Source organism: Scatophagus argus, chromosome 22, assembly GCF_020382885.2.
Source record: "Scatophagus argus isolate fScaArg1 chromosome 22, fScaArg1.pri, whole genome shotgun sequence".
NCBI lineage: Eukaryota > Metazoa > Chordata > Actinopteri > Scatophagidae > Scatophagus > Scatophagus argus.
This window is the reverse complement of record NC_058514.1, coordinates 7,133,355-7,156,972: the sequence shown is the minus strand read 5'-3', so window position 1 is coordinate 7,156,972 and position 23,618 is coordinate 7,133,355. Positions and strand designations below refer to the sequence as shown.

Below are 23,618 nucleotides of genomic sequence, written 5' to 3'. Positions count from 1 at the left end.
CGCCTGCTAACCAGCTGCAACGTAAACAATTCATGCTGGTAATATTTAGCCCATGAAGAAAGAAAGAAAAATGTCGGTCTTGCAATGTTAGAGGAATATTGGTCACTTATATGTATGGCCACTAGTCTTGTGGGTGGAGGAGGGCCAAAAGCCTGCAGCTAGCATATGTGCCTACTTGTTTTAAGGTGAAAGATAACACCAAAACCGTTAACACCGCTAGGCAATTAACAGAGCTAAGTTCGTTTGCATGTAAGCTAACTATAACCAACATGGCGCTGAAGATAAGATACGAGAGATTCTCGAAAACAACAAAGCTTAAAAACTTGACTTACCTCTAACATTTTCCGCAGTTGTCTACCAAATAAACAAAATATGTCGTCCACATGCATCTCCGGCACAAATGCGAATCCCACTTCAGAAGGTAAAGCAAAGAAAAAATAAAGGCAGAAACGTAATGTGTGTAAACACACAGGAAACGTCATAGCAGTAATTAACGCCATTTTGGAGTCACGTGACTGTAGTCTCGTTTCACTGTCAAAGATACTGCAAAATAAATAGACACTGAACGGTAAATGAGATCACATAATAGGCATACTTAGCTAGGCTGCGGCTAAGGCACACAGCCTACTAATATGTGTAAGAATATTTTATGCAGAGACGTTTAAAAATGTATAAATGAGCTGGCAGGCAACTTTATAAGTTTCTCTTTGCCCTTGGGTGTCTTTATTTAAAGAACTTTATTCCACATTGTAAGCTGGACCACATATTCCGTAGGCTCTTTTCTCATTCCTACACTTCAACAAATAAACAAATAAAATGTTTTGTCCATTGTCACCTCTGAGGAAGACTGACCTCTTGTAAGTCGATTCACACCATCAATCAACAATTGCTGTTTGGGTCCAGGTCGCTGTTCCCTCAAATCTCTCTGACAGGACATTGATTTCAGTGCGTCAGACCTGTGTTCATTTATTATACTTTGGTCCACGTGACAGCCTCTGAGGGCAACTCTTGGTGTCATTTGAAGGATGAAAATGCATAGATATCAACAAAACAATTGACTTCATTTAATTATTCAGCACAATCGCAGAGCTAAATCAACAGTCTGTGGATCTCAATATCAGATAGCTTTCAAAGCGCAGCAAATCAATGGCGCTGTAATCTACAGTGACAATAGTCATTTCATGAAGGGTCAGGATCGCATGACCTTATCAAATTAATGTTAAGGTCAATGGTACATTGAGTAAAGCAAACAACATGCTCGGACCAAATGATAATCAGTTTGCATAATTATGTTTTATTATCTGCATCCATCCTATCTGTGTGTTGCACGAGCATACATTAAGGACACTCAGGTTTGTGTGAAAGCTTAAACACAAAACTGTTTTAAAGTGCACTTGGTTAAAAATACATAGATCAGATAAGTACAAAATTTACATGCATATCAGACATGGCAGTAAAGACAAATATTTTAATGTTCATTGTTCATACAACAGTATTGGTGCCAGTGACCCTTTAAGTAAGGTAAACTAAATGATTATTCAAGACCAAATACACAAAGTGCACAGCAGAATGATCTGTTAATTGATGGCAGCGTAAAGGGAAAAGAAATTTATAAAGCAATTCACATTTATTTGTTGTCAGAGATGAATCTCTAAATTATTTTCATTTGCAATTCAATCAGACAGGGTTTCTCTTCTTCCACTTCACTTCCATATGAGTTACAGAAATGGGAATTGATATCAGGAGGTTTTTTGTTGGAGTAAGTCAAACCAAACTTTCATCAACAGATAGAGTTGCCCATCCGTTTGTCATGGATGGTGAAATGGTCATTTTCCTAAGCATTTAAAAAATTTGTATTCCATGTTGGCTTAAAAGTTGAACTCAAGGGTTTGTTCTTTACCTTAGAAACAGCAGAACATCCATCATCATCATCAGTAGCTTTTGTCATTAGCATCACAAGATCTTACAATGAGGTCTGACCAGACCAAGTTATCTTGAAAGTATTTAGGGCATATCTTTGTATTAAATGAAACCTAGGCTTACCTCACATTAAGCTTTGACGTATGTTTAATGCCAGGATAGGATTTCTACTGACACTGATTTAAAAAAACAACAACAAAACTTTACTGAATTACGAGTGTTGTGACAAATGGCAGCTTGGCCTGCCAGGTTATTGTTATACATTCATGAAAGTATAAATTTGAATGTTGATATATTGAAAGTCCAATTAATCTGGTTCTGTGGTGTTAAAGCCTGCATCTGCGAGGCCAGAAGAGGAGAGAGAAGAGGATGCTCGCTTGGTGCTCTTTATTAAAATGCACTGACCAATCTGACTTCCCCATTTGTCTTGCAAATGAGATGATGACTTATGGAGGCAACATGAATAGCTTTGATGAAGCCTCCTTTTTTATGCAGTCAAGTGGGTTGGAGGGAGGTGCGTGTGTGTATCTGTGTGTCCGTGTGGATCCTTTTGCCAGCTGGCACGGTGTTATTTCGGCAGCTCTCCTCATCTTGCCCAAAAACCGTGTGTGTAGCTGCGCCTAAGCCTGCGTCGCATCACCGTGTCCTTTCGAATTAACTCGGCGTACCCCTTTAAACACAGCTGTATGTGGTTTATCTTAAGCCTGTGGGGATGCAGAGGTCACCCCACGGTGGCACACTGTTCCCATGGGTCTTCCCCTTTCCCCTGCAAGCCCCAACACATACACACCCTTCACATTCACTGTATCACCCACATAATAGACATTCATCACACATCTGCCACTGTACATCCCTCAATGCAGGAGACTGCTAAATCACGCATACAGAGCGTGTATATATCCGCTTTATGGTCAATTTACAAGTCATTTCTATCCTGGGGATGATAATATTTATGAGCTGCCAATGGTGATGCAGGATTTAGTGTGTCCATCTTCATAAAAGTGTCTGCCCATTCCCTTCACTCTCTTAAAGGCTTATTGCCTCCTGGTTTAAATGACACTGGAACACTGGATATGTCAGTCTCATCCATGATATCTCATTTTTGTAGAAAATCTATTAGTGTGTTGCCGAGCTAATGAAGTTTTATGTGCTGTGTGGACGCAATGAATGACACTCTGATATCCCATTGATTTGGATTGTAAATAGGTTTTCAATTTTCTGTCTGTTTTGTGAGCAACTGGATCGTAAATTATATTGAACTTGACATTTCTGTATATCTTGTATCTGCATGTGTGTGTATGTGCACGGGTAGGTGCGCGGGGGTGCATAGATGGGTGTGTTGAATATGTCACTCAGTCATATAATTAGTTTGCATATTGATGACTTACTCCTTTTTGTATGAATTTGTGTTTCAGTTTTTATTCCATCATGTCCTGTGTGTGTTTATTCATGCATGTATCATCTCCATCAGCCTCCCCATCAGGCTAGCAGCTGCCTGTCTGGCTGTCCATGTAGCTGTGTGTGTGTGTGTGTGTGTCGACACACGCCAGGGCCAGGTGAATCAATGTTTTGCCAGCCTTTTCCTCCAGAGATCCAAGATCATGTCCATGGAGATCCAGAACCAAGCCACCCCCACAGCCCTTCTTTCTGTTCCCCCCTGAATTAAACTCCTCCATTGGGATGGGTGATGCAGATGGTCAGGAAACTGGGGACAAATATTGCACATGCAAAGAGCCAGGGCAATATAAAATAAAAGGATAACATGGAATTAGGCTTAAAGTTATTACACAGTTTGTGGTTTTGTTTCTTGTATTAGATGTTAAAATAAAATGTTGTCATTGACCGTATTCCAGTGTTTTGAAGGTTTATGTTCTGCATCTGCGTGACAGGAAATAACTGGTCAGTAGTCAGTGGCAAATTTGTGATGCTGCTGAGAGGCAAACACACCAAACTAAGTTAAAAGGTTCACCTCGCTGTAAATGTGAATAAGCAGTATTTTCACTTGCTTCGTGCTGGTATTGTCAACTTGGCAGCATTTTGCATGTGGAAACAGAAGACAAGAGGCAAAGGTGAAGCAGATGCTCAGTGTTGGCTGTGCGGCGCCCAGCAGCCCACTGTTGGCTTGATGTGTCACGGCCCCAGGTCCTTTTTGCCGTCAGCAAAATGATAACAGTGTCTTTGTCTCTCTCACAAGGCAAGGTAGACTGATAAGGACCACACCAGACTGTCCACTGTGAGGGAGCACTTGTATTCCACTCATCTATGCTCTCTACTTTTTGTCAAACACACACACACACAAACACCCCCAATGGTTCTGGGAATCCATCGCTGTGGTTTGTGGATATAATTCATCGACAGTATCTTTCACTAACTTGACCAGGAGCTTTCAGCAAAATATGATCTGGCACAGCTCCACATTACACACTATCAATATTCCTCTTTCAATTTCCCCTTTGGAATGCACCCACAGAGCAAATTTATGTGTGCGTTTGTTTCCCCTTTCCCTAATAGCTTTATTTTGCAGGCCCACGTCTTCAGATACTCTTGTCATGTGATATATATCTGCCCTGATATTTTTGGCTTAACAGAATGAGTATTTCTAAGGATGTTTTTATGCATTTGTTGGGGACCCGTGACCTGCGATAAAGTCATCTCCAGAAAGCAGACAAACATAGGTCACTTAAAATCAATCTGACAGTTTCCTAAGGACGTGACAGCACAAGCAAATCACAGAACCAGATGCACGCAAGTTTGCTGCTTGAAATACATGGATGCAGAAATTGAATTGATTCTCACTTCCCACGATTCCACCATCCTTGGGCCTCAATCTCACCTTCTCCGCAGATCAAGGTTCTGCTGCATGTACATCATGCAAGTTTAAAATTCATGGCATTTAATCTTGATTCAGCCCATACACGATGACATGTGATGAGCTGAGATGAAGAGGGAGGAGCAGGGGAAAATATAAAATTACCCATAAATGTTATTCTCACTGTTAATTGATTGAACACGGCGGGAACACATTTACATTTTAAATTGATCATTGTCTTTCAAGTCTGACTGAATAGCTGTAAATGGTGTGATTATGCATGCATGAATACATGTCATGTCATTGTACTCTATCAGAAAGTGCTGTATGTGTTACCAGAAGCAATGAGTGACAGACTATATCACATTCATTTTGCACTCGGGTTTTGACAGAGAGAATGCTGCACTTTTTATTAACAGACAATAGCTGAGAATGCTCTGGCATGAGGACAAAACACCACAATTCTGCTGTGTTCTGCACCAAAGCTACAAATAGATGAATGAAGACAAAAGATTTTTTAATCTGTCAGCAACAAATAACTGGAACACAAACATGGTATGCAGATAAAACACATGTTTGCTTTCAAAAACCTGAGTAATAGCTCCTAGTAAAATGCACCAGAGCAACACTTGTAGGCCTGTTTTTCAAACAATATGCAGCAGAGCATCTTTATTAAAAATAAAATTCAATAGATGCCCAAGATGCAGCGGTTGTTGTTTTCCACATGCAGTCACAGTCACTGAAGAAATCCCTTTTAATGCGTACGTCCCGGATCTCTGCTGCCTTTTGATAATCCTTCATTGAATGGTTTGTACTGTAGTTGTAGTAATACTTTAAAATCCCTCTCAGCGCTGCTTGTGATGTTTCCTCGATAACAGAATAAATAAAAGCAATAAAAAGTACCAAACACACAAACCAAAACCGTATATTGTATATGCACAAGCTCCCATGTCTATATTAAGGTCTGAGGGAGAATGTATTCTGATCATTGCATGACAACATTGCAGTCAGAACAAACTGTTCAAACCACGTAAGCCTTTGGTGAAGAGAGCAGAAGCAAATGAGTATTCTGTGACACAAAAGCTGAGCCTTCCCTGCACTATCAAGCCATTCATTTTAGATTCCAGCTCAAAATAAACCATAACTTGATTTTTTTTTCTTTTAACACAATTTCACTTGCACTTGGTAGAGTAGATGTGCAGCAGTGAAAGGTGAAACTGATATTTCACTTGTGTCACAAATAAGGAGTAAAGAAAATAGCTTCATCACATCTTTCACTACAGATGGAATTATGTAAAGTAGTGTACAATACCTGCCAGGACCATCCAAACCACACAGCAGTTTCAGTCATGGGCATCTGATGATACTGGCATCCCATTCAACCACAATACAGGCCCATATTTGATACACCTACACAGACAGGAGGCATGCATACAAACACAGGGACACATGCACAAATCCCCAGCACCCAATGGAAATGTCATCAGTGTAGAAAGGAAAGCAGTTCCACATTAAGGATATCTACTGCAACGGAGGGCTGATGTGGAGGGTAAAGTCGTGTAAACATTGTTTGACCGCCTCTCAAATTCTGACATAGCGTTAATGCAACAATTCCTGAGTATTTACGGACATTTTACGGCTGTTGGTGCTGAAAATGTGTCCATTTTGTGAACTCTCACTTTGCTTCCGCTGTATTCGGTACACACAACCTTTGACCCACCTCCCACTCACGTTACGCTGGAACTAAAAGCCCTAACACACCATTTAGTGGAGCATTTTTTTAATCCAACTTTATACAAGAGGGTACGCAGATGAGAAGCTCCAAAAATGATTGACAGATCTTTTAATTCAAGGACCAACACTACACGAGAACTGTATGTAAATTATTAATGTTTTCCGACACAGAGTTGTTTACATCAGAAATGACTGTAAACACAGCAGTAGATTTGGCCAACAGTTTCAGTTTAAGATTAAGGAAGCACACAAAATGCTTATCTTCCACCCATAAGTCAAACCGTTCTCTTACTCGCCCAATCACTGAGAAATTATATTTATATGCTACTAATCTGAGCATTAAATGAACCCCCAAAGTGCTCCCAAAGACACAGGTATCGGTTTGTGAGTGAGCTCCTGATGAGCGGGCAGCAGTTATTAATGTTTTTCATGGTCGTGCTTGGGCATTTGCAGACCTCGGACAAGGCTGGTGAAAAAACAAGATCTTAGTTCAATACAGAAAATCTGCGATGAATTTGTATAACCAAATTACTTTCGTTGATTAAAACTGCCCCTGGCATCCATGTCCCGCACTTTGTATGTTAAAATACATAATTCCACATACACTATATCTACTCTTTACTATTGAATTCAGGTGTAGTATGCAGTGTTTTTTTTGCTATTTTCCCAAAATAATGAAAGTAGTCGTTCATGACACCATGTGAATTGTTGTTTTGAGATTGAGACACAGAGACTGATTGGTCCAGCTATCCATCCATCAGCCCTTGCAAGCCCACAGCAGAGTAGTTGAGACAAGCTTTCTAAGCTTTCTAAGCTTTCTAAGCTTTACACTATGGGCAGGCTGCAATGAAATGCTGTGCACTCATCAATATTGTTATTTCAAAAGTTCAACACGCAACAGTTCACACACCAGTCCTGACATCTTGTGAAGAGCGTGTACATTTCCTTGCAGAAAGCATTGCAAACTAACAGACAAAAGAAGAAGTGGATGAAGGGGAAGACTTCAGCAGGCTGACAAGCAGAAGATTAATCCATCTTTCCCAGCCAGTCACTCCCACTCCTTCCCTCCTCCTGGTTCTCCTTCCAGCCTCATTGTTTTCAATAAAGTGTCAAGACTGGCCATTTTATAATCACATTTGTGACTTGGGATCTGGGATTCAGATGCAATCAATGTCTATTAGAATAGCAGAGTTATTGATTGAAAGAGGAGAGATGGGATGAGTGATCTCTGCCATTTTCATCCTCACTCTCTTCCTCACACATTCTGTACACATATTTACAAAGTGCCAAAACTGGGATCCATATATTCCTGTCTACAGGTTGCTGATATTTTACTGGCATAAACCAGATCATCTCATTGTTCAGAGCAGATTAGCAATAGAACTGCATTATATGGACAAAAGTATAGGGATAGACCTGTTTATTATTGAATTCAGGTGTGGTATGGGGCTGACCTCAACCCCATCCAACACCTTTGGGATGAACTGGAACAGAGACTGTGAGCCAAACCTTTAGTCCTGACCTCACAAATGCTCTGCATGAATGGGCAAAAATTCCCACAGAAACTCCAAAAACCTTGTGGAAAGCCTTCCCCAAAGAGTGGAAGCTGCTATAGCTGCAGAGCGGTTTATGTATTTAGAATGCAGCATCATTAAAGTCCCTGTAGGTGTAATAATCAGGCATCCCAATACTTTTGTCTATATAGTGTATTTGTCATATGTGACAGCAAGTTTCCGTGCTTGTTGGCTTTATTCTACTCTCATCCTAAGGTGAAGACATAGTTGTGAGTGATAGCTGTGTTCCTATTACATGAACTGCAGTTTTTATTTCCTCTAACCAAGTTCTGGGAAATACTGATTTTATATGTGGCAGAGCAAGTCATTCAAAAAGTGTCTACTAGCAGAACAACAGCTGTTGACGAGGAGTCGGGGGCTTGTGGTTTCTGTGCTTGTCCTTGTAATTTTCACTTTCCATCGTATTAAACCCATAGTGCTCTTTCTGTGTGTGTGTTGTGCGTGAGTGTGTGTTTTGTCATAGAGCAGCACTTGTCAGCTGGGGTCTGTGCAGCTTTGCCACAAGGTGACATTTAGGGGACGGTTTCACACGCTGTGGATATGGCTCCTTTAACCGCTGTTTATCACCTGCTTCTGGAAACGTCACCCATCCTTACGAAAGCTATATATCAGGAAATGTGCGTGTGTGTGTGTGTGAATCAGAGTAAGACTATTTATGCTGTGTTCTTTTTCTCTTAGGTTTGACTGTACTGTAAGGCGAGTGTGTGATGTTCCTCCTTCAACGGGACCATCCAGCCCTCACTTGGTGTATGATGTTAAATTAGTGTCCTGACAAATAACGATGACTAACTGGAAGAGTTAAAGGCCGAAGCACAATCTTCAAGCTGAAGAGAGCAACATTAATGTCAGTGAAGCTTTTTTGACTTGACACAATCAGTCTTAATTAATAAAACTACCAAAAAGTTTTTTGTTTTGTGTGTCTTTTCTTTTCAGCTTAATCTCTAAAGACGCACAGCTAGAGTTGCTGAGGTTTAGTTTATTTGCTTGAGCACACTTCAGCAAGGAGTCATGAAGTAGAGCTCTTTTCACGCAAGCTTCATTGAGTGGTTCGGATCGGAATTCTGGTAATCAGCTGGATTAAAATCTTTTCAGTGAAACACACTGGATTGGATTCAGTTTATTGGGAAAAATAAAACCAAAAAAATGAAAGAAAATAAAAGTTGCAGTGCTTCACTTCTTAAATCAGCCCTTTGGGGTTTAAGACTTAAGTGTTAAGGTAAGAATTAAGTCAAGGAAACGTTTGGACTTTGTCATGTAGTTGGAATGGATAAAATTATACTAGTTATTCTGTTACTGGCAGACCTCACAAGCATAGAAGTACAAAAACTGTGCAATTGTGCAATTATGTGTGTGTGTGTGTGTGTGTGTGTGTGTGTTAAACAACCTCCCAGGACAACTCATTAAGTGTGTAGTCCCTCCATAGAAGAAAAAGGACAGCCAGACACTGTGTTACTGCAGTCTGCACTCTGCATGCCAGTCACACACTGCAACCTGTGTGTGCATGTTTGTGTGTGTGTGTGTGTGTGTGAGAGAGAGAGAGAGAGAGACATGCACATGCACAAAATCATAGTTGGACTTTTTTTTTTTTGCCTCTCACTCACATTCTCTCTCTGTCACACACACACACACACACACACAAAACTTACAAAGGCTGACATGGATTTATGTCCCCCACCGTTCAAGGAGACAAGCCTTGGGAAAAGGGACAAATTCAACCAAAGAATAGGAACACCCATTGTTCTGAGTGACACAAACACACACACACACACAAGGATGCTTTAAACACTCTACAGTCAATAAGCCATTTCCAGTTAAGAGTGAGTTTGTGTGTGTGTGTGTGTGTGTGTATGTGTGTTTGTGTGTGTGTGTGTGTGTGTGAGAGAGAGAGAGAGAGAGAGAGAGAGAGGCTGTTGATTTAGTCACTTCATGCTACTGTGCACTGTCTCCTTAATGGAATAATTGAGTTTAGGGCTTCTATTGACATATGCACGCATGTAAAAAGAAACACACACACTCGCTCGCCTCACACTGACAAATGCTGATGAACAGAGAAATCTTGGGGCTACACATGCACTGTGATCATTGATAAGAACCCCTTGGATTGAAGTTATTTGAATGGAAATGAAGCCTAGGATTATGTTTGGTTACTGTCTTGGTGTGAAATGTGTGTGTTTCCATGAAATCGAATTTGTGGAAGTGATTTGTAAGACGACTGGGGACAACGAGGTTTTAATGAGTGCTTGTTTGATTTGGGAATTGGAAACTGGAATGTCTTTTCTTCATGCTGATTTGCTCTTTTTAGGAATAAAGTAAATACTGTTCATGTGCACGTGTGTTTTAATTCTGTTCCTTTCTTCTTTCCTTAACTCATCTTCCTTCCTGCCTCGTGTTGTTTCCTTTTGACCTTAATCCTTAACCCAACAAAATCTTAACAAACCTGAAGACAGTAAAAAGAGAGGGTGGAAACGAAGGAGAAATGACATGAAGCTTTCGTGCGGCTCTCTTTCTCCCTGGCAGTCAATGAACGAGTGAGTGGGCAAAGAACACAAACAAAGGGAGAATAGGCTGCGCTCCTCCATCTTTCCTCAGCCTCCTGACAACTCCAGGAGCAATCGATAATCAATCCCTAATCTCTCACCGTCTCTCTCCCTCTCTTCCTTTTTTTGCTTCATCTTCCCTTTCCCCTCAAGCCCTTCCATGTCACCAGCTAAGATATTGAAGCTGCTGCGAGGACACGCACGGGGTCGTGAAGACCCACACAAATGTAGTTTTTTTATGCACAGACACGCACACATACAAGTAAAAACAAAAACAGCTGGGCGCGCTCACAGTGCTCTATAAAATACTGAAAACATAACCCTTCACACATCTGCACGAACACTAATTTTATCTTCCAGACCACACAGAAACAGTTATAACATGAACACTGAATACTGCGCAATAAACCAAGAAACATATCATTTTCATAACTCTGTTATTTAGATACTTTGAACAAATTGCATATAAAGTTTTAACTTGTGAGCCTAAGAGATGCTGGTAGGCAGATGTTGTTATCTTCGGGCAGAAGCAGGCTAAGCTGTTTCCCTCCATTTACAGTCTTTGTATCTTCTCATCAAACTCAAGGAAACAGCTTGTTTCCCAAAATGCCAAACTAGTGCTTGAAAGAATTATAAGACTATATATATATATATATATTCTCAGTCTTTGTGTATATGTATATGTACATATACACAACGACTGAGAATATAGTTTCATTCTACAAAAAAATTCAATTGCTGTCCTTTGCTGCCCTGGATATGATTGATGTTTAACGCAAGTGTCAACTCGAAATGTAATATTATCTAAACATCCCAGGAAGTATTTTTAGATGATTCGACACCTGTAGCATAAGTAAGATTGGGGTCTGGAATCTGCAGTCCTCCCAGGCCCAAGTGGAAATTATTTACACACAGATAAGAGATACACACAGACTAACACACACACACACACACACACACACACACACACACACACACGCTATGGCGTCATGTCTGTGTAGCAGCAGCCTTGGCTGTAGAGTTTCAGTGAGGCAGAAACAGTATCCTCAGTGCCTCACCTCATGAGAAACTGCAGCTGCACACATACAGACTTTATATAAGCCACTCAAATGTAGAAGCAATAAATCTACCTCTTCTTTTACCTCCATGTACTTTCACAGGTGGCCATTGCTTTAGGAAATGTTAATCTTTCCCACACGGGCGTGATAAAAAAGGAGAAGAGAGATTAGCGGTTGGAAATGAAAGAACAAAACAGGAGACAAGAGAAGAGGGATTGAGGTTGCTGGAGATCGAATAGCATTTAATCCACCTGCTTTTGTAACCATATGGACCCCTGCTGGCTTGTGATCAAACCTACCATCTCTTCTGTACATGCTGCCTGACTCTCTCCAATTCTCATTCCTGATTTCTTCTCATTTTCTGAAAAGACAGACTGAGTTACCATTAGAAGAAAGGGACAAGAAAAAGGTGAAAATCCATCTCTTGCCTGTGCCTGTGCTATACATTCACAGCACACTGAATAAGAACTGTGACACTGCCAGTGGAAGCCACCTGCTGTTCTGGCATGGGTGTGCGCTTCTGTGCGTGTGTGTGTGTCTGTATGTGTTTATCCCCTGCTGTGGTTATTACGGATGAAGAAGTGTCCCCACTCAACACCTGTCCGGCACACGGCTAAAGCAAATTCACACTCAATTGCTCATGAAAAAAGAAAAAAGATAAAAAAGCAGATAATGCTATTTAAGCCCGGCTACTTTCACATCTTGTAGGGTCAATTACTGTGTGTGTGTGTGTCTGTGTGTGTGTGTAATGAGCATTCACCAGCAGGTCAGTGTCCATCCAAAGAACACTTTAAGCACACGGCCGGCTGCACACACAAGCAGTCTGTAATCCAGAAACTGCCATATGTGTAAAAACAAAAACAGTGTTTTCATTGTTTTCCTCTCTTTTTCCATTTTGGATTTTAAAAACTCTCTTCAGTTTACTCCACATATACAATCCTCAGAGAGAAAATATCCAATCTTTCATTAATTTTTGGCTAAAATCAGTCAGATGTTCTGCATGGATTCAAATAAACACTGCGGTCGGCCGTTGGAGCATCTGCAGTATCAATTGTTCCATGTAGAAAACCAAAAATACCAAAGTTACAACCTCCGTGTCAGTGCAAATTTAATGTAGGCTGCTTTAACATGCAGGACCGAACCAAAAGGCTGCAGGCTCAAAACACAGTTAGTAGAATGAGTCAGTTTCATCGTTGTTAGATGAGTGTGGGATGAAATTTCATATGCAAAAATACATGAAAGGGTCACAATGTCTTAAATAAAGTTTCATTTCTTCCTTTTGCTGGCCTACTTGCAGTCTAATTAAGTTAATCAGCGATATGAAAGACTGGCCTCCCTTCTATAACCTGATCAGTAAACAGTGACAACACATTTGGTTTTGTACCCATAAAGGTTTTTCATCTGCATTCAGCTCTGAAGTTTTTTTTTTTTTTCTTTTTTAACTTCGAAATACGTTTAATGTTTCCAGCTCAAATCTTCAAAAGGTGGCTTATTAAACAGCTGAGGAATCAAATTTGCAATTCTTTAGATTTGAAAAACCTAAAAGGGCTACATGTGTGTTATTTTCTCCACGGGAAACAGAGATCACAATCCCAGCAGGATCAGGCGGAAATGGTCGGAAATCCTGCCGGAGCAGGCGGTTGTGGGATTGAAAAAGAAATAAAGGAGCGGGAAAAAAAAGGCACACACCCGCACGGACCTGACTGAAACATCAAAAAGACAACTTGAAATTGAAAATACTTTTGCACCTGCTGCCCCCCCCCCCCTCCTCACTCCTAAAGACAGAGACAGTGAGCAACACTCACTGACAGCAGCTTTTCAGTTCCACCTCCACAAGTGGTATGAAGTACGAGGAGGGGCGGCAGGAGTCGCCACAAACTCCGTTTGGTCCTTTTTGGCCTTGTTCCAGGGCCCCATATCTCCACTTATTTTAAATTCCAAATGTGGGCACTTAAAACTCAAATCTTTTATTCATCGGTCTGATTGTGAAACACGTAGGTGGTCTGAAGCGCTTACGGTCACTTCCCAAACCGCGTTTAGTGATTACAGATGCTGCGAGACAGAGTGGCTGATTTCAATAAAGTTGCATGGTTATTCAATAACTCTTTTTCTTTTTGAATTTCTCTCTCTCTCTCTCACACACACACACACAGACTCACACATATCTAGAACCACATATGATAATGACTCCCTCTCACATGCACAAACAACACACACACACACACACACACACACATAAGTCCTAAGCTCTGTTTCTTCAGTTGGGTGAGATTTTGAAAGAACGTTGAATCTGTTTTGTTATTCACACATGCCTCGTCAGCCTCTCTGAGTCTGTTACACTCACACGACTGCACAAACACTCTCACACACCTGCCCGGAGAGACAAAAATTTGCACACTGTGCCCACACTGTGACAAGGATGGCTTTGCAATCACCTATCAATTGCCAGTATAGAAAGTGAACAGACATCATCATCCAAATTCAATTCATAAACGTGCACTCACAAAATATAGTACTCATCACTCTCAGTATTATGTTCCAGACCGTGAAAATGTGATGTTTAGTATTCATTCAGTGTATTGTCATGGTGGCTGCCTCTGGGCTTTCTGTATTAGCTATGGCAGGAAAATATGCACCGCAGTTCAAATACAACCTAGATTTTAGTTACTCTTTTCATCATTTCTGTGCAGGAATCAAGAAAAGCAGAAAGAGTCAAAAGTGTGGCCTTGCAAAGAGAAGCTTTAGGAGACAGTCTATAAAGTTTCTGTTTCTGACTGTACACACATGACGCACATTTAATCTCGTAGGAATAAAGAAGAAAATGCCAGATGGAGCAGCTCAGGAGAGAAAATAGTCCCTCAATATACATTTTCCCGAAGTGCTAATCACCTCAACAAGTGGTGAAAATTAAATCGTGTCATTACTGGCACACCATAAAATCAAACTTACCGTACATGGATGTGGACATGAATTCATTCATGTTAATTTGAATGCGACACATTTCTTACTCTATTCCTACTACTTTAATTTTAACAGCTCACGTAAGATCCAAAGCATGTTACATTTTTTAGCAGATCATTTCAACGTTATAGTGTAGAATAATGCATTTATAGTCAACAGTGAACACTTAGCTGGACCTTTCCAAATCAAATAATTAGACCGGATGAAAGCAGTTCAGTACTTGAGCAGTGCTGGTAAAATAAATAAATAAATAAATAAATAAAAGTCCATGCAGGGACCTTCTCTGTGAGTATATTAAAATAAGAGAATAACAGTGACTGATTAATGGTTTTCATTAAAGCCACACAATCTTTTTTTTTCAAGATGTTTATTTCCCCAAAGCACATGTCATTAGTATAAGGTTCTGCTGTCTTAAACAGAGAAATTCAATTGGTGATGCTGTACTCGAGCAATAAGGAGCTGTATCTGTGCTGATACTCGTGCTGCAGATAATACCGGCACACCTCTGGACAGAAGGAGAAGCTGTTTACCCTTTGTGTCCTCCACAATTAACCCACAAGTGCTACAAGTGCTGTGCTAACCAAGGAATATCCTATAGTAATGAAACCTTTTGCCTCTGGCTCCGTGTGAGTATGAGCCAGAAACAATTCAAGTCATAAAACGATAGTCGGCCCAGTGCGTGCGCGTGTGTGTGTGTGTGTGCGTGCACGTGTGCTGGCAATAACAATTTCGATCATGATATTCAGACAAAGTGCTGAGCTGACACAAGCAGAGAAACCTCCTTTGGTGTTTATGGCTCTGCTTCTATTACCCTCACTGCCACTTAAAAACAATGAGCTTACCACATTGATAAGATATTAACCATCGTCCCCTTGGGCTGCCCAAACACACACACACACACATGCACACCCAGTCGCACACACCTGCAGGGTTAAACTCCTCCAAACGCTGATAAGCCATTGTCATTCACACAAAGCGTTAACACAACACCATGTCTGCTCCATCAAAATCAATAATGGCCCCGGGGCGAGTGTTGCGGCCATGTTTAAGAGCAACAGCACAACACCAGCAGCAATAATAACCATGTTAATGAGCTCCAGAGAAAGGTCAAGGCTAAACAAAAGAATTCCTACTTATAAATATTTAAGTGTGATTAACATTAGCAGTCCTAATTAAGCCATCAGTCTTTGCCCTGTGAAAGGGCCTTTGATTAGTCAACACTCAGGACGCCTCACTCCACTGAAGTGCGGCTCTGCAGGGCCTGATGGGGAAGCTGTTGAGCAGAGGGTGTGTGTGTGTGTGTGTAGACTGGGGGGAAGAGCGGGTGGTGCTTTTTTTGGTGCAAGTGTGGACACCAGGGTAAAAGCAAATGATGAAAATGATCTGAATGCCAACAGTGTCTTGCAGTTTGTAAATGTAGTGGTTTGTAATGTGGTTTGTAGTTGTCGGGTTACATGTTGTTTTAGGGGATGAGGGGACCTAAGAGCCATTCCTGTATGATGCAGCAGGGGAAAATGTCAAACCTCAAAACACCTGCCAAAATGCTTTGCATAGTGAGCTCAGAGCCTATTAACTGTCATAATAACAGATGTTAGTCTGTGGACACCACAGGGCTCAGTGGTCGGCACTGTCACCTCACAGCACGAAGGTTCACAAGTCAAATCTGGGCCCCAGACTCCTCTGTGAGGAGCTCTGGATCTTTATTCAGAGTTTCTGATTCCTTCTTTCGGTCCAAAGTCATGCAGGTCATATAAAGTGGAAAGTGGGGAAAGTTTTTCTATAGCTCTGCAATGGAGTGCTGTCAACTTATGCCATGCATTTCCAATCCCACATTATGACACGATAGACTCCTTACCCTGAAAGGGAATAAAGAGGTGAATACTTCCAGCAGAAAATCAAAAGATTTCATGGTGAGAAAGGTGATTTAACACTGAGACTGTATAAGAGCACAAGCTACGAAATTCTTAAAATTGAAAAATCTCTATTCATTTATATACAGTGTAAGGTTTTTAAGGTATTAATGGGTACGACTGTGTGCTAATCACTGATTCATATGTAAAGTAACCATAAACAACCTTTTAGACCACCCTGGTAAAGGAGAGAATGCTGAAAACTGGTGTTCAAACGGGTGGTTTACGTTTGAGAAGGGCTATTAAACTTGCAACTTTTAACAAGACCAAATCCAGACAGTATTTTTACTTTTACTCTAATTTCTTAGGTATATAAAATCATGCTCAAAGGTACACCAGAATGTCATACTGTTTTTCCAGATGGTTGCGGCCCGATGTACCTCCTGGAGAGAGAGAGAGCTGTGGAGGTGAAATGCAGCTTTGAAAATGTATGACATTGCCACTAATGGACATACATGCATATACAGTACACACACACAAACACACAGCATTTAATAAAGCACCTGAAGTCAATGCCAAAATACAACACTCCGCATCACACAAATGGACTGAGCCACGTGTTCGTGTCCCCTGGGTTTTACGCATATGTTTGTTTGTTTTGTTTTGCGAATTTCTGATGATGATGTCACCCATCATGATGTGACCCAGTCACAGTCACCAAATGCAGATAATCGTGTTTGAGTGTGTGTCTGGGTTGTATATGCCTCGAAGCACATTTATGCAACCACTGGGGACAATGAGGTCTCAAGCACAAAGAATTCTTGAGTGTGTCTGTGTGTGTGTGAGAGAGAGAGAGAGAGAGAGAGAGAGAGAGTATTTTAATGTGTAATATCTCATGTTTTCCCTCCAGGCCTTTGCTTACAGTGTGAGAGAGTGCATGTGCATGAGCTATCGTCGCACTGTAAATAATAAATAACGCTGCTGAGACTCTGGATTCACCTTCTGCTGTGTGAAAAGGTGTGTGTTTGTGTTGGGCTTCAATGCATGTGTTATGTACTAAAGCATCTCATGTGACAAAAAAGAAAACAACAACAAAATGCTACTATAAAGTTCACTTCAGTGTGTGCATGTGTCTCATACAACGTGAACACACTGTACATAAAGGGGCACCGGTTACTCCAGTGTGTTGGGCTTGTGGGCAAAATTAATGACAGAATTGCCCGAGGCATCAGCTACACACCACGTTTCAAGTAAGCCGCAGCACAAGTTGTAAGTGTAAAGTAATTTAAATCCTCTTCTGAAGGATGAGTAAACATTTTTTACAGTCGTGGGGATTAGTCTAAACTAGCTTCTCGCAGGTCACGGATGGATAGGCTTATGCAGGGCCATGTAACAGGTTTAGTAGCCACTGGCTTGTGGCATAGTCATACGCATCTGTAACATGTAGGGAGAACCTAACCTTCACATGTGAATAAGTCCTGGCTTCTGGACGTGTTGCTTAGGCATAAAGTCTGCTGAGTCTGTATCAGCTGATAAAGAATAAATAGAAAGCTATTGTACATGTGAAAGTGCTTCTCGAGCTGAGATTTTCTTTAAAAAGTACAGGGGTCACCGACCAAACCATGACAAAACTGTGAGGCAGTTTGATCAGTACCATCGGTACTGTACCATGTAAGGTTGGGTGATTTGATGACACCATGAGGTGACAGAACTTCATTGGCTGGTAAAGATTTTGCCAGATGTTAAGTACAAATCTGAGGTACTCTACTTGAACACCACCAATTCATGCCACTTTATACTTTGACTCTGTAACATTTCAGAGGGAAATATTGTACTTTTAACTGCACAATTCTGATTTTTGTATACAAAACGTACTAAATATGATGTGTCATTACCTATCGACAGACTACACAAGTGCAGCTGAAACAATCTATTAAGTAACGGACACCGAATAACCAAAAATGTTTACGTTCATGTGATATTGCCTAATTGTTGTAGAAGTTATGACAGGAGCTGAAGAAAGTAGAAAACGAGGTCCACAAAGTCCACATGCAGAGGAGGTTGAGATGGACGGATGGATGGACGTAGCACAGGAAGCCGCTGCTGCTTGTCCTTCATTTTCAACCATCACTCAGTATTGTTGCGATTGTGTGTGTGATTGTAATCCTTCCTGAAACTTAACCAAGCGTTTATTATTGTGGCCACGGTGAAAAAGGAACAGTTTACGGTGTGCTGCTGTTCTTTCTTGGTATAGCAGTGACTGGTGGCGCAACACAGCCTCAGGACCGCACTATCAAATCAGGTCAGGACACCGTAGCCTCATGGAAAAACTAGCAATATACTGTAATACAATACAATGAGTAATGACTACAATTATGCAGCTGCACAATTTCCATGGGGAAGTAGCACAAGAACGTTTAAACATGATTTATTAACTGTGCAGCTCAAACAGGGAAGTCCAAACAAGCTGCTCCTGTTACTTTTTGTAGTTAAACAAAAAAAAAAAAAAACAATATAAAAACTTAAAAATCAAGTTGAAAATGTGCTAGAGGGGGAAAAAAAATTTCTGAAAAAAGTATGAAACGTGAAACAGAAACAAACACAAACTCTTCATTGACAGTGATGGAGCTTTTTTTTCCCTCATTACCAATCTTCTACCTTATTGCTTTTCTGACTTCAGCAACCTTTTTTTTTTTTAAATTTTCTTTAGTCGTGCAGCCCAGAGAAAGCAAGAAAAAGATTTGTTGCAGTATGATGAGCTGTGTCACTCGAAAGAACAGAGACACACTTTAAACTTGCAATCTGTTACTTTTCTCACATTAAAACTAAAGTCTGTATTGCTTTTATTGTGCCTTTGGGAAGTTATTTCCCCTCTTGCGGTGAAAATATCATCGACTGCAGGTAAGATGAATTAAGGTAAATGGACCGTGGCCACAAAAATTCCCAGGAAGTTGAATCAACACCTCTCTGAAAATCTCACCACAAAAGTGAAATGAAATACTGGCGATTGCAAGTCATTCATTGGACTGCGGTTTCTATTTTTCTGGTCATTGAGATTAAAATCCATCACGGCAACATGGCACTTGTCAGCAGGTGAAAGGGCTATACGGAACAAAAGTGTCAACTTCCAGCGAACTTTTACATCAACAAATCATTTGATTGCTTTAATTTTGTGGATGCGAAGTGTGTGTGTGTGTGTGTGTGTGTGAGAGTGTGTGTTCACGGTCTTCAAGGTCACCCAGCCCCTCCCCCTGCTGTCCTACCGTCTCTTCAGCACTGCAGCTCAGGGCCTCATTATCGCTCACTTTATCTCTGCAGGGAAACTGAGAGTCAAAGCCAAGCTCTTATTCTCTGCCTCTGCCTACCTTCACACACACACACACACACACACACATGACCACAAATCGCATCTCTATGACCACTATAGCTGATAGCCTTCCTTTTGCTGGTATTCCATCACTTAGCCAAACACACAGGTCTTTTTCTTGTAGGTTTTCCACACCAGGACAGCAAGCCTGTGATTTATACACAATTAAAGCTCATCTAACTGGCGTAGTGTGCTTGTTCCTCTCATAACAGAACTGTTACCAATTAAAAAAAAGCTGTTGCAGGGTGAAATTAACCTCTGGCAAGAAGAGAAGCACTTAGATTTAATTACGCAATCTGACAAGTATTTTTTCCATTGATACATGATGTTCATATTTAGTTGCTATGCTATTAGTACAACAGACACTGTGTATCACAGCGGGGCAGAGGGATTTTCGTTTTCCTCCTTTTCTAATCTTTCAGCCAACAACTGCAGCATTAGTTAGTGGGCAATTCGCTCCTGCTTTGCTCACCGCTGACTTTCATATAATTCAACAGGGGCAGTCTTCATTTATGTTTTTAGCTTAACACCTTGGGAAACACGCCTAAATTTGCTTTCTGTCCAAGAATTAGATGGGAAGACTGATACGACTCTCATATCTCGCTGGTAAATTAACAGCTACAGCCAATAGCCAGGCGAACCAAAGGTGACGAGACTTGCTCTCAAATGTCTCTCAAGCTCATTAATTAACACTTTACGTCTTGCTTCTAAAATCAATGCCAGTAAAGTGTAAAAACTGCAAGTTACAGCTTTGGGTGGGTTTTGTACAAGACTACTTCCTGGCTGGGAACAGTAACTTCCTCAAGTCTTGTCACTGTGGCTTTATTATGGATCCCAAATCCAGTAGTAGTTCTGATGTTCATTTATCCAATGAGTTTTAATTGGTTATTCAGTGCTATAAAACCACAGTCTGCGGTCACGGGGTAAAAGGTCATGATTGACAGCTGAGCCCTGCTCGGTCAGATGTATGGGCGGGAGCTCTATCCCGCGGCTCCACCGTCCAATGACTACTACACAGACTCTGGCTCCAAATTATGTCATCAGTGCAAGATGACAGTGTTCATATTTGTTATTTCTTGTGGGAGGAAGTGGAGACACAAGCAATCCACAACCTGTTTTCAGCCTTTCGGATAAGCTATCTAAACTAACCAGCAGTTATTGTACAGATATTAAAGTGGTATTGATCTAATATCTTACCTTTTAACTCTTGCTTGGAGAGCACTTGTCACAATATCAAACTGTTGCTTTAAGAATTTCTTGTTTTTCATTCGAAAGCAGATAACTTGCACTGCAGTAAACTGACTTTGGCTCAACAGCCACTAAAGTTTGACTCAGTCCAGCGAGACTTCATCTGCCACCAGGCAGCTCTGCCTCAAAAGTGTTAGCATGACCAAAACTTCAGTCTGCCAAAGAAGAAAAAAAAAAGACAGGAAGGTAGCAACACTTTCTAACACTGAGCCAATAGCTCACTCCCCCAGCAGCAGAGATCCTAGCTGGAAAATGAAACAGCCTTTTATGGCGCCAGGCAGACAGACACCAGTACAGACTCAGAGAAAATAAGAGTAGAGGTGCAGACTAAAACAAAAAAGTACAAATAAATAACAGCAGAGGGGGCGTGAGGGTGAGTGAGAGAGAGAGAGAGAGAGAGAGAGAGAGAGAGAGAGAGAGAGAGAGAGAGAGAGAGAGAGAGAGCTCTATAAATTGCAGCCTGGTGCAGGGCTGCAGGGAGGCCGAGCAGCCTGATGAATAGAGCCATCAGCCTAAGCAGAGGCTACAGAGCAGCCTGCCATCTGCCTGCCCATTACTAGAATAGAGTGTATGACGGTCTACTCTCATCTGCAGGCCCCACTGGCATGGCTGGCAACCAAGACGATTTCTACCTGCGTGCGTGCATGTCTTCACGCTCACTGAAGTCCGAACGGGACGAGGCGTCCTGACCTAACATAACCACGTGTTGGTAGAGTCTTCTGTTGTGTTCTTAATTTGCGTGTGTGAATGCATTTGTCAAGCGCTTGCATCTTTTTGAAGCATATTGTCAAACTGTGCGTGCGCGGAGGCGAGGGTGGCCCTCAGAGAAGAGTTACAGCAGCGTGGCAGACGCTTCACACCTCATTGGCAAGCGACGAGAGCCAATCACCGCCAACGGATCCGCCCCCCAGGCTGCCGGCCTATTCCTCAGGATCCTTGATGTGTTGGAGAGTTAGGGAAAGAAAGGAAGTAGGGGGTAAAAGTAAAGAAAAAGAGCAGAGGGAGAGTGAGAGAACAAAAGAACAAAACAGGAGAGTAAATGCGAACACAAGAATGGGGATAGACTGGAGAGACACTAAAAGGCACAAAGAGACGCACAGACGGATAAGAGCCAGAGAGAGTGGAGCGTGTGGGGAAAACTTTAAAGGGAAAAGCTATTTTTTACTTCAGAGAAGGTCATTAAATCAAATGTGATTAGTCATCATGGCAGAGGATGTTGTCTTTTGTATTGCAGAGTTGAGTGCGTTCTGGTGCGGGTTTTCTTTTTTTTCCTTTTCTTTTCGAGGCAGCTTCTTTAGAGAACAGAAGCAATATAGGACTGAAATATCATAAAAGCACTGAAATGAAATTGTAGCTTTATCCTAATCTCTTTATACAGTCCGATACAGGAACTGGTGTCGGTGGCAGTGACAAAGTCTCACTGTTGATACGGCGACAGATGGTGCAGAGCACTTACACAGGCACTGAAAGCCACACTGACAGAAGCCGATACAGACAAAACAGCACACATATGGGTATATAGGTGCAGCATGACATGTCTTATACATTAGAGGCACCTACAGTATGCGATAAGAATAATGAATAGAAAGAACAGCGTGAAATAATTCACTTCATCTCAGAACATTAACATGCTTTATTTGCAGCGGCTTTAAAACGGGTGAAGTGAGAAGTCAGAACTGACAGTGAAGTGCAGATGCTTTAAAATCGTTCCCGAGTGCGACACTGTTGTCGTGGGTAGTGAGGAAATAAGAAAAAGAGAAGTATTTTTTTCCTGGTTTTGAATGTAAACACGTCTGTTGTGGTCTAATGGCTGGATGCAAATACCATCCAGGCGTCCTCTCATTTGTGTTGTCTGTTTCGTCTGTGCATTTATTGAAGTCTTGATTTGTTAAAGCATCGTCAAAGGTCTTGTGCTCGGCTGTGAGTCATGGCTAAGAGGCATTGTTATCAACGTTTTCTTAGCCTGTTGCAGACGGCGAGATGGACACTTACATCACCTTGATAACGAGATTAGCTGGCTGGATTTTAACCACTCGCCTTTTCCTGTTGAGAGGAAGTGGTTTCATCACGGCTCATTTTCTCTTGGGACAATCTAAATGTACCCTACATTTGCTTCTTACCCTCCACATAACAGTATTTTGTCTCCCTGAACATGCACTCAAACGCCTAAATTAAAAAAAAAAAAAATCATCTGGACGTTATCTTTGAGCACGAATGATCCCGAAACAGAAGGCTGGCAGAGGAAATCATGCAGCCTTTTGTAGTGAGGGAACGCGTGAGTCATGATAGTGCCAGGCAACTCATTTATACATGGCAGACAGGCTGAAGAAACAATCAGAGAGGAATACTTTGGCACAAGAACTTTGGAACCGGTGACAGCAAATCTTGCTGAGGTGTTAGCAACCCTCGAGAGATAAAACAATTAAAGTCAAGCTGAAATAGAACTGCATCAAGAGGAAAAAAAAAAAGTCACAAACTACCAAAGAAGCAAAAAGTGGGAGTTCCTGTCGAAGTGAAAATATTATCACACATTTAGGTTTGTTTGGGAAGAGAGTATCAC

At 41.3% G+C, this 23,618-nt stretch overlaps 1 protein-coding gene across 2 annotated transcripts in view; it reads right to left on the bottom strand.

Annotated features, from left to right (window-relative positions):
- Window positions 1-519, bottom strand: part of plxna4 (plexin A4) — a 219,770-nt gene extending 219,251 nt beyond the window's left edge. The window contains exon 1 of one of the 2 annotated variants that reach the window (XM_046379466.1): window positions 333-519. The gene's annotated coding sequence lies outside the window, so the exon portion shown is untranslated. The remainder of the gene's footprint in view (window positions 1-332) is intronic. The other variant, XM_046379467.1, reaches the window with a different exon arrangement.
- Between the last annotated feature and the right edge of the window lie 23,099 nt (window positions 520-23,618).